We start from the raw sequence: 11,233 nt of genomic DNA on the forward strand, positions 1-11,233 counted from the left end.
GAACAGTTTTTCCATCGTATAAAACGATTAATTGCTACCAGTGTGAAAGTTATGGTCATTTCTACATTCCGGGCAACCTAGATTTCACCCTAGGGCGTTGTTCCACCAGACGGAATAGTTAGGGCCTAAGAAGTCAACGCCAGAAGCATAAAATACGTTATAAATACAACAGCTTTTCCATCGTATAAAAGGAATAATTGGAAACAGTGTGAAAGTAATGGTCATTCCTACGTTCCGGGCAACCTAGGCATCTCTCTACGGCGTTGTTCAACCAGATCGAATAGTTAGGGCCTCAGAAATCAACACCAGAAGAATAAAATACAAAATAAGTACAACAGCCTTTACACCGTATAAAACGAATAATTGCAACCTGTGTGAAGGTTATGGTCATATCTACGTTACGGGCAACCTAGGCTTCACTGTAGGGCGTTGCTCCACCAGATCGAAATGTTAGGGCCTAAGCAGTCAACGCCCGAAGCATAAAATACGATATAAATACAACAGCTTTTCCATCGTATAAAATGAATAATTGCAAACAGTGTGAAAGTAGTGGTCATTTCTACGTTCCGAGCAACCTAGGCCTCAATCTAGGGCGGTGCTCCACCATATCGAATAGCTACGGCCTCAGAAGCCTACGCCTGTAGCATAAAATACAATAAAAATACAACGGTCTTTTCATCGTATAACAGGAATAACTGCAACCAGTGTGAATGTACTGGTCATTTCTACGTTCCGGATAACCTAGGCTTCACTCTAGGGCATTGTTCCACCAGATCGAACAGTTAGGGCCTAAGAAGTCAACGCCAGAAGTACAAAATACAATGTAAATATAACAGTTTTTCCATCGTATAAATCGAATGATTGCAACCAGTGTGAAAGTTATGGTCATTTCTACGTTCCGGGCAACCTAGGCTTCACTCTAGGGCGTTGCTCCACCAGATCGAATAGTTAAAGCCTTAGAAGTCAACGCTCAAAGCATAAAATACAAAATAAATAAAACAGTTTTTCCATCGTATAAAACGAATAATTGCTACCAGTGTGAAAGTTATGGTCATTTCTACGTTCCGCGCAACCTAGGCCTTACCCTAGGGCGTTGTTCCACGAGATGGAATAGCTAGGGACCTAGAATTCAACGCCATAAGAATAAGATACAATATAAGTACAACAGTTTTTCCATCGTATAAAATGTATAATTGCAACCAGTGTGAAAGTTATGGTCATTTCTACATTCCGAGGAACCTAGGCTTCACTCTAGGGCGTTGCTCCACCTGATCGAATAGTTAGCGCCTTAGAAGTCAACGCAAGAAGCATAAAATACAATAATGATGCAACAGTTTTCCCATCGTTTTACAGGAATAACTGCAACCAGTGTGAATGTACTGGTCATTTCTACGTTCCGGGCAACCTAGGCTTCACTCTACGGCGTTGTTCCACCAGATCGAATAGTTAGGGCCCAAGAAGTCAACGCCAGAAGCATAAAATACGATATAAAAACAACAGCTTTTCCATCGTATAGAAGGAATAATTGCAAACAGTGTGAAAGTAATGGTCATTTCTACGTTCCGGGCAACCTAGGCTTCACTGTCGGGCGTTGCTCCACCAGATCGAAATGTTAGGGCCTAAGAAGTCAACGCCCGAAGCATAAAATACGATATAAATCCAACAGCATTTCCATCGTATTAAATGAATAATTGCAAACAGTGTGAAAGTAGTGGTCATTTCTACGTTCCGGGCAACCTAGGCTTCACTGTATGGCGTTCTTCCACCACATCGAATAGCTACGGCCTCAGAAGTCCACGGCTGAAGCATAAAATACAATAAAAATACAACAGTCTTTTCATCGCATAACAGGAATAATTGCAACAAGCGTGAAAGTAATGATCATTTCTACGTTCCATTCAACCTAGGCTTCACTCTAGGGCGTTGTTCCACAAGATCGAACAGTTAGTGCCTAAGTAGTCAACGCCAGAAGCATAAAATACAATATAAATACAACAGTTTTTCCATCGTATAAAACGAATAATTGCAACCAGTATGAAACTTATGGTCATCTCTACTTTACGAGCAACCTAGGCTTCACGCTAGGGCGTTGCTCCAACAGATTGAATAGTTAGGGCCTTAGAAGTCAACGCCCGAAGCATAAAATACAAAATAAATAGAACGGTTTTTCCATTGTATAAAACGAATAATTGCTACCAGTGTAAAAGCTATGGTCATTTCTACGTTCCGGGCAGCCTAGGCTTCACCCTAGGGCGTTGTTCCAACAGATCGAATAGTTAGGGCCTAGGAAGTGAACGCCAGAAGCAAAAAATACAATATAAATACAACAGTTTTTCCATCGTATAAACCGAATAATTGCAACCAGTATGAAACTTATGGTCATTTCTACGTTCCGGGCAACCTAGGCTTCAGTGTATGGCGTTCTTCCACCACATCGAATAGCTACGGCCTCAGAAGTCAACGCCTGAAGTATAAAATACAATAAAAATACAACAGTCTTTACATTCTATAACACGAATAATTGCAACCCGTGTGAAAGTGATGGTCATTTCTACGTTCGAGGCAACCTAGGCTTCACTCTAGGGCGTTGTTCCACAAGATCGAATTGTTAGGGCCTAAGAAGTCAACGCCAGAAGCATAAAATACGATATAAATACAACAGCTTGACAAACGTATAAAACGAATAATTGCAACCAGTGTGACAGTTATGGATATTTCTACATTCCGGCCAACCTAGGCTTCACCCTAGGGCGTTGCTCCACCAGATCGAATAGTTAGGGCCTTAGAAGTCAACGCCAGAAGCTTAAAATACAATAAAGATGCAACAGTTTTTCCATCTTTTTACAGGAATAACTGCAACCAGTGTGAATGTACTGGTCATTTCTACGTTCCGGATAACCTAGGCTTCACTCTAGGGCGTTGTTCCACCAGATCGAACAGCTAGGGCCTAAGAAGTCAACGCCAGTAGTATAAACTACAATGTAAATATAACAGTTTTTGAATCGTATAAATCGAATGATAGCAACCAGTGTGAAAGTTATGGTCATTTCTACGTTCCGGCAAACCTAGGCTTCACTCTAGGGCGTTGCTCCACCAGATCGAATAGTTAAAGCCTTAGAAGTCATCGCTCAAAGCATAAAATACAAAATAAATAAAACAGTTTTTCCATCGTATAAAACGAATAATTGCTACCAGTGTGAAAGTTATGGTCATTTCTACGTTCCGCGCAACCTGGGCCTTACCCTAGGGCGTTGTTCCACGAGATGGAATAGCTAGGGACCTAGAATTCAACGCCATAAGAATAAAATACAATATAAGTACAACAGTTTTTCCATCGTATAAAATGTATAATTGCAACCAGTGTGAAAGTTATGGTCATTTCTACATTCCGAGGAACCTAGGCTTCACTCTAGGGCGTTGCTCCACCTGATCGAATAGTTAGGGCCCAAGAAGTCAACGCCAGAAGCATAAAATACATTAAAGATGCAACAGTTTTTCCATCGATTTACAGGAATAACTGCAACCAGTGTGAATGTACTGGTCATTTCTACGTTCCGGGCAACCTAGGCTTCACTCTACGGCGTTGTTCCACCAGATCGAATAGTTAGGGCCCAAGAAGTCAACGCCAGAAGCATAAAATACGATATAAAAACAACAGCTTTTCCATCGTATAAAAGGAATAATTGCAAACAGTGTGAAAGTAATGGTCATTTCTACGTACCGGACAACCTATTCTTCACTCTAGGGCGTTGCTCCACCAGATCGAAATGTTAGGGCCTAAGAAGTCAACGCCCGAAGCATAAAGTACAAAATAAATAGAACAGTTTTTCCATCGTATAAAGATAATAATGGCTACCTGTGTGAAAGTTATGGTCATTTCTACGTTCCGGGCAACCCAGGTTTCACTCCAGGGCGTTGCTCCACCAGATCGAATAGTTACGGCCTATGAAGTCAACGCCAGAACCATAAAATACAATATAAATACAACAGTTTTTCCATCATATAAAACGAATGATAGCAACCAGTGTGAAAGTTATGGTCATTTCTACGTTCCGCGCAATCTTGGCTTTACCCTAGGGCGTTGTTCCACCAGATGGAATAGTTAGGGCCTAAGAAGTCAACGCCAGAAGCATAAAGTACGATATAAATACAACAGCTTTTCCATTGTATAAAACGAATAATTGCAACCAGTGTGAAAGTTAAGGTCATTTCTACATTCCCAGCAACCTAGGCTTCACTCTACGGCGATGCTCCACCAGATCAAACAGTTAGCGCCTTAGAAGTCAACGCCCGAAGCATAAAATACAAAATAAATAGAACAGTTTTTCCATCGTATAAAACGAATAATTGCTACCAGTGTGTAAGTTATGGTCATTTCTACTTTTCGGGCAACCTAGGCTGCACTCTAGGGCGTTGCTCCACCAGATCGAATAGTTAGGGCCTTAGAAGTCAACGCCCGAAGCATAAAATACAAAATAAATAAAACAGTTTTTCCATCGTATAAAACGAAAAATTGCAAACAGTGTGAAAGATATGGACATTTCTACGATCCGGGCTACCTTGGCTTCACTCTATGGCGTTCTTCCACCACATCGAATAGCAACGGCCTCAGAAGTCAACGCCAGAAGCTTAAATACAATATAAATATAACAGTTTTTCCATCGTATAGAACGAATAATAGCAACCAGTGTGAAAGGTATGGTCATTTCTGCGTTCCGGGCAACATAGGCTTCACTCTACGGCGATGCTCCACCAGATCAAACAGTTAGCGCCTTAGAAGTCAACGCCCGAAGCATAAAATACAAAGTAAATAGAACGGTTTTTCCATTGTATAAAACGAATAATTGCAACCAGTTTGATAGTGATGGTCATTTCTACGTACCGGACAACCTAGGCTTCACTCTAGGGCGTTGCTCCACCAGATCGAATAGTTAGGGCCTCAGAAGTCAACGCCCGAAGCATAAAGTAAAAAATAAATAGAACAGTTTTTCCATCGTATAAAACGAATAATTGCTACCAGTGTGAAAGTTATGGTCATTTCTACGTTCCGGGCACCCTAGGTTTCACTCCAGGGCGTTGCTCCAACAGATTGAATAGTTAGGGCATTAGAAGTCAGCGCACGAAGCATAGAATGCAATAAAAGTACAACAGCTTTTCCATCGTATAACAGGATTAATTGCAACCAGTTTGAAAGTGATGGTCATTTCTACGTTCCGGGCAACCTTGGCTTCACCCTAGGGCGTTGTTCCACCAGATCGAATAGTTAGGGCCTAAGAAGTGAACGCCAGAAGCATAAAATACAATATAAATACAACAGCTTTTCCATCGTATAAAAGGAATAATTGCAAACAGTGTGAAAGTAATGGTGATTTCTACGTACCGGGCAACCTAGGCTTCACTTTAGGGCGTTGCTCCATCAGATCAAACAGTTAGGGCCTTAGAAGTCAACGCCAGAATCATAAAATACAATATAAATACAACAGCTTTTCCATCGTAAAGAACGTATAATTGCTACCAGTGTGAAAGTTATGGTCATTTCTACGTTCCGTGCAACCTAGGCTTCACTCTAGGGCGGTGCTCTACCATATCGAATAGCTACGGCCTTAGAAGCCTACGCCTGAAGCATAAAATACAATAAAAATACAACGGTCTTTTCATCGTATAACAGGAATAATTGCAACAAGCGTGAAAGTAATGATCATTTCGGCGTTTCGGGCATCCTAGACTTAACTGTGAGGCATTGCTCCACCAGATCGAATAGTTAGGGCCTAAGAAGTCAACGCCAGAAGCATAAAATACAATACAAATACTACAGTTTTTCCATTGTATAAAACGAATAATTGCTACCAGTGTAAAAGTTATGATCATTTCTTCGTTCCGGGCAACCTAGGCTTTACCCTAGGGCGTGGTTCCACCAGATCGAATAGTTAGGGCCTAGGAAGTGAACGCCAGAAGCATAAAATACAATATAAATACAACAGTTTTTCCATCGTATAAAACGAATAATTGCAACCAGTGTGAAAGTTATGGTCATTTCTACATTCCGAGCAACCTAGGCTTCACTCTAGGGTGTTGCTCCAACAGATTGAATAGTTAGGGCCTTAGAAGTCAACGCCCGAATCATAAAATGCAATAAAAATACAACAGTCTGTCCATCCTATAACAGGAATAATTGCAATCCGTGTGAAAGTGATGGTCATTTGTACGTTCCAGGCAACCTAGGCTTCACTCTAGGGCCTTGCTCCACCAGATCGAATTGTTAGGGCCAAAGAAGTCAACGCCCGAAGAATAAAATACAAAATAAATAGAACAGTTTTTCCATCGTATAAAAGGAATAATTGCAAACAGTGTGAAAGTAATGGTCATTTCTACGTTCCGGGCAACCTAGGCTTCACTCTACGGCGTTGTTCCACCAGATCGAATAGTTAGGGCCTAAGAAGTCAACACCAGAAGAATAAAATACAAAATAAATACAACAGCCTTTACACCGTATAAAACGAATAATTGCAACCTGTGTGAAGGTTATGGTCATATCTACGTTCCGGGCAACCTAGGCTTCACTGTAGGGCGTTGCTCCACCAGATCGAAGTGTTAGGGCCTAAGAAGTCAACGCCCGAAGCATAAAATACAATGGAAATACAACAGTTTTTCCATCGTATAAAACGAATAATTGCAACCATTATGAAACTTATGGTCATTTCTACGTTACGGGCAACCTAGGCTTCACTCTGTGGCGTTCTTCCACGACATCGAAAAGCTACGGCCTCCGAAGTCAACGCCTGAAGCATAAAGTACAATAAAAATGCAACAGTCTTTCCATCCTATAACAGGAATAATTGCAACCCGTGTGAAAGTGATGGTCATTTCTACGTTCCAGGCAACCTAGGCTTCACTCAAGGGCGTTGTTCCACCAGGTCGAATAGTTAGGGCCTAAGAAGTGAACGCCAGAAGCATAAAATACAATATAAATACAACAGCTTTTCCATCGTATAAAACGAATAATTGCAACCAGTGTGAAAGTTATGGTCATTTCTACATTCCGAGCAACCTAGGCTTCACTCTAGGGTGTTGCTCCACCAGATTAAACAGTTAGGGCCTTAGAAGTCAACGCCCGAAGCATAAAATACAAAATAAATAGAACAGTTTTTCCATTGTATAAAACGAATAATTGCTACCAGTGTAAAAGTTATGGTCATTTCTACGTTCCGGGCAACCTAGGCTTCACCCTTGGGCGTTGTTCCACCAGATCGAATAGCTGGGCCTAAGAAGTGAACGCCAGAAGCATAAAATATAATATAAATACAACAGTTTTTCCATCGTATAAAACGAATAATTGCAACCAGTGTGAAAGTTATGGTCATTTCTACGTTCCGGGCAACCTAGGCTTCACTCTACGGCGTTGTTCCACCAGATCGAATAGTTAGGGCCTAAGAAGTCAACACCAGAAGAATAAAATACGATATAAATACAACAGCTTTTGCATCGCATAAAAGGAATAATTGCAAACAGTGTGAAAGTAATTGTCATTTCTACGTTCCGGGCCACCCAGGCTACACTCTAGGGCGTTGCTCCACCAGATCAAACAGGTAGGGCCTAAGAAGTCAACACCAGAAGAATAAAATACAAAATAAATTCAACAGCCTTTACACCGTATAAAACGAATAATTGCAACCTGTGTGAAGGTTATGGTCATATCTACGTTCCGGGCAGCCTAGGCTTCACTGTAGGGCGTTGCTCCAACAGATTGAATAGTTAGGGCCTTAGAAGTCAACGCCGAAGCATAAAACGCAATAAAAATACAACAGTTTTTCCATCGTATAACAGGATTAATTGCAACCAGTTTGAAAGTGATGGTCATTTCTACGTTCCGGGCAACCTAGGCTACACCCTAGGGCGTTGTTCCATCAGATCGAATAGTTAGGGCCTAAGAAGTGAACGCCAGAAGCATAAAATGCAATAAAAATACAACAGTCTTTCCACCCTATAACAGGAATAATTGCAACCCGTGTGAAAGTTATGGTTATTTCTACATTCCGAGCAACCTAGGCTTCACTCTAGTGCGTTGTTCCACCAGCTCGAATAGATAGGGCCTAAGAAGTGAACGCCAAAAGCATTAAATACAATAAAAATACAACAGTTTTTCCATCGTATAACAGGATTAATTGCAACCAGTTTGAAAGTGATGGTCACTTCTACGTTCCGGGCAACCTAGGATACACTCTAGGGCGTTGCTACACTAGATCGAATAGCTAGGGCCATAGAAGTCAACGCCAGAATCATAAAATACAATATAAATACAACAGCTTTTCCATCGTAAAGAACGTATAATTGCTACCAGTGTAAAAGTTATGGTCATTTCTACGTTCCGTGCAACCTAGGCTTCACTCTAGGGCGGTGCTCTACCATATCGAATAGCTACGGCCTTAGAAGCCTACGCCTGAAGCATAAAATACAATAAAAATACAACGGTCTTTTCATCGTATAACAGGAATAATTGCAACAAGCGTGAAAGTAATGATCATTTCGGCGTTTCGGGCATCCTAGACTTAACTGTGAGGCATTGCTCCACCAGATCGAATAGTTAGGGCCTAAGAAGTCAACGCCAGAAGCATAAAATACAATACAAATACAACAGTTTTTCCATTGTATAAAACGAATAATTGCTACCAGTGTAAAAGTTATGATCATTTCTTCGTTCCGGGCAACCTAGGCTTTACCCTAGGGCGTGGTTCCACCAGATCGACTAGTTAGGGCCTAGGAAGTGAACGCCAGAAGCATAAAATACAATGGAAATACAACAGTTTTTCCATCGTATAAAACGAATAATTGCAACCATTATGAAACTTATGGTCATTTCTACGTTACGGACAACCTAGGCTTCACTCTGTGGCGTTCTTCCACGACATCGAAAAGCTACGGCCTCCGAAGTCAACGCCTGAAGCATAAAATACAATAAAAATGCAACAGTCTTTCCATCCTATAACAGGAATAATTGCAACCCGTGTGAAAGTGATGGTCATTTCTACGTTCCAGGCAACCTAGGCTTCACTCAAGGGCGTTGTTCCACCAGATCGAATAGTTAGGGCCCAAGAAGTCAACGACAGAAGCATAAAATACAATATAAATATGACAGTTTTTCCATCGTATAAAACGAATAATAACAGCCAGTGTGAAAGTTATGGTCATTTCTACGTTCCGGGCAACATAGGCTTCACTCTAGGGCGTTTCTCCACCAGATCAAACAGTTAGGGCCTTAGAAGTGAACGCCAGAAGCATAAAGTACAATATAAATACAACAGCTTTTCCATCGTATAAAACGAATAATTGCTACCAGTGTAAAAGTTATGGTCATTTCTACGTTCCGGGCAACCTAGGCTACACTCTAGGGCGGTGGTCCACCATATCGAATAGCTACGGCCTTAGAAGCCTACGCCTGAACCATAAAATACAATAAAAATACAACGGTCTTTTCATCGTATAACAGGAATAATTGCAACAAGCGTGAAAGTAATGAACATTTGGGCGTTTCGGGCATCCTAGACTTAACTCTGAGGCATTGCTCCACCAGATCGAATAGTTCGGGCCTATGAAGTCAACGCCAGAAGCATAAAATACAATATAAGTACAACAGTTTTTCCATTGTATAAAACGAATAATTGCTACCAGTGTAAAAGTTATGGTCATTTCTACGTTCCGGGCAACCTAGGCTTCAGCCTAGGGCGTTGTTCCACCAGGTCGAATAGTTAGGGCCTAAGAAGTGAACGCCAGAAGCATAAAATACAATATAAATACAACAGCTTTTCCATCGTATAAAACGAATAATTGCAACCAGTGTGAAAGTTATGGTCATTTCTACATTCCGAGCAACCCAGGCTACACTCTAGGGCGTTGCTCCACCAGATCAAACAGGTAGGGCCTTAGAAGTCAACGCCCGAAGCATAAAATACAAAATAAATAGAACAGTTTTTCCATCGCAGAAAACGAATAATTGCAACCAGTGTGAAAGTAATGATCATTTCCACATTCCGAGCAACCTAGGCTTCACTCTAGGGCGTTGCTCCAACAGATTGAATAGTTAGGGCCTTAGAAGTCAACGCCCGAAGCATAAAATGCAATAAAAATACAACAGTTTTTCCATCGTATAACAGGATTAATTGCAACCAGTTTGAAAGTGATGGTCATTTCTACGTTCCGGGCAACCTAGGCTTCACTCTAGGGCGTTGCTCCACTAGATCGAATAGCTAGGGCCTTAGAAGTCAACGCCAGGGGCATATAATACAATATAAATACAGCAGCTTTTCCATCGTAAAAAGCGAATAATTGCAAACAGTGTGAAAGTAATTGTCATTTCTTCGTTCCGGGCAACCCAGGCTTCACTCTATGGCGTTGCTCCACCAGATGAAACAGTTAGGGCCTTAGAAGTCAACGCCCGAAGCATAAAATACAAAATAAAAAGAACAGTTTTTCTATTGTATACAACGAATAATTGCTTCCAGTGTGAAAGTAATGATCATTTCCACATTCCGAGCAACCTAGGCTTCACTCTAGGGCGTTGCTCCAACAGATTGAATAGTTAGGGCCTTAGAAGTCAACGCCCGAAGCATAAAATGCAATAAAAATACAACAGTTTTTCCATCGTATAACAGGATTAATTGCAACCAGTTTGAAAGTGATGGTCATTTCTACGTTCCGGGCAACCTAGGCTTCACTCTAGGGCGTTGCTCCACTAGATCGAATAGCTAGGGCCTTAGAAGTCAACGCCAGAGGCATATAATACAATATAAATACAACAGCTTTTCCATCGTAAAAAACGAATAATTGCAAACAGTGTGAAAGTAATTGTCATTTCTTCGTTCCGGGCAACCCAGGCTTCACTCTATGGCGTTGCTCCACCAGATGAAACAGTTAGGGCCTTAGAAGTCAACGCCCGAAGCATAAAATACAAAATAAAAAGAACAGTTTTTCTATTGTATACAACGAATAATTGCTACCAGTGTAAATGTTATGGTCATTTCTACGTTCCGGGCAACCTAGGCTACGCCCTAGGGCGTTGTTCCATCAGATCGAATAGTTAGGGCCTAAGAAGTGAACGCCAGAAGCATAAAATGCAATAAAAATACAACAGTTTTTGCATCGTATAACTGGATTAATTGCAACCAGTTTGAAAGTGATGGTCATTTCTACGTTCCGGGCAACCTAGGCTACGCCCTAGGGCGTTGTTCCATCAGATCGA

The sequence above is a fragment of the Calliopsis andreniformis genome, unplaced genomic scaffold (genome assembly GCF_051401765.1).
Source record: "Calliopsis andreniformis isolate RMS-2024a unplaced genomic scaffold, iyCalAndr_principal scaffold0025, whole genome shotgun sequence".
In the NCBI taxonomy this organism is placed as follows: Eukaryota; Metazoa; Arthropoda; class Insecta; order Hymenoptera; family Andrenidae; genus Calliopsis; species Calliopsis andreniformis.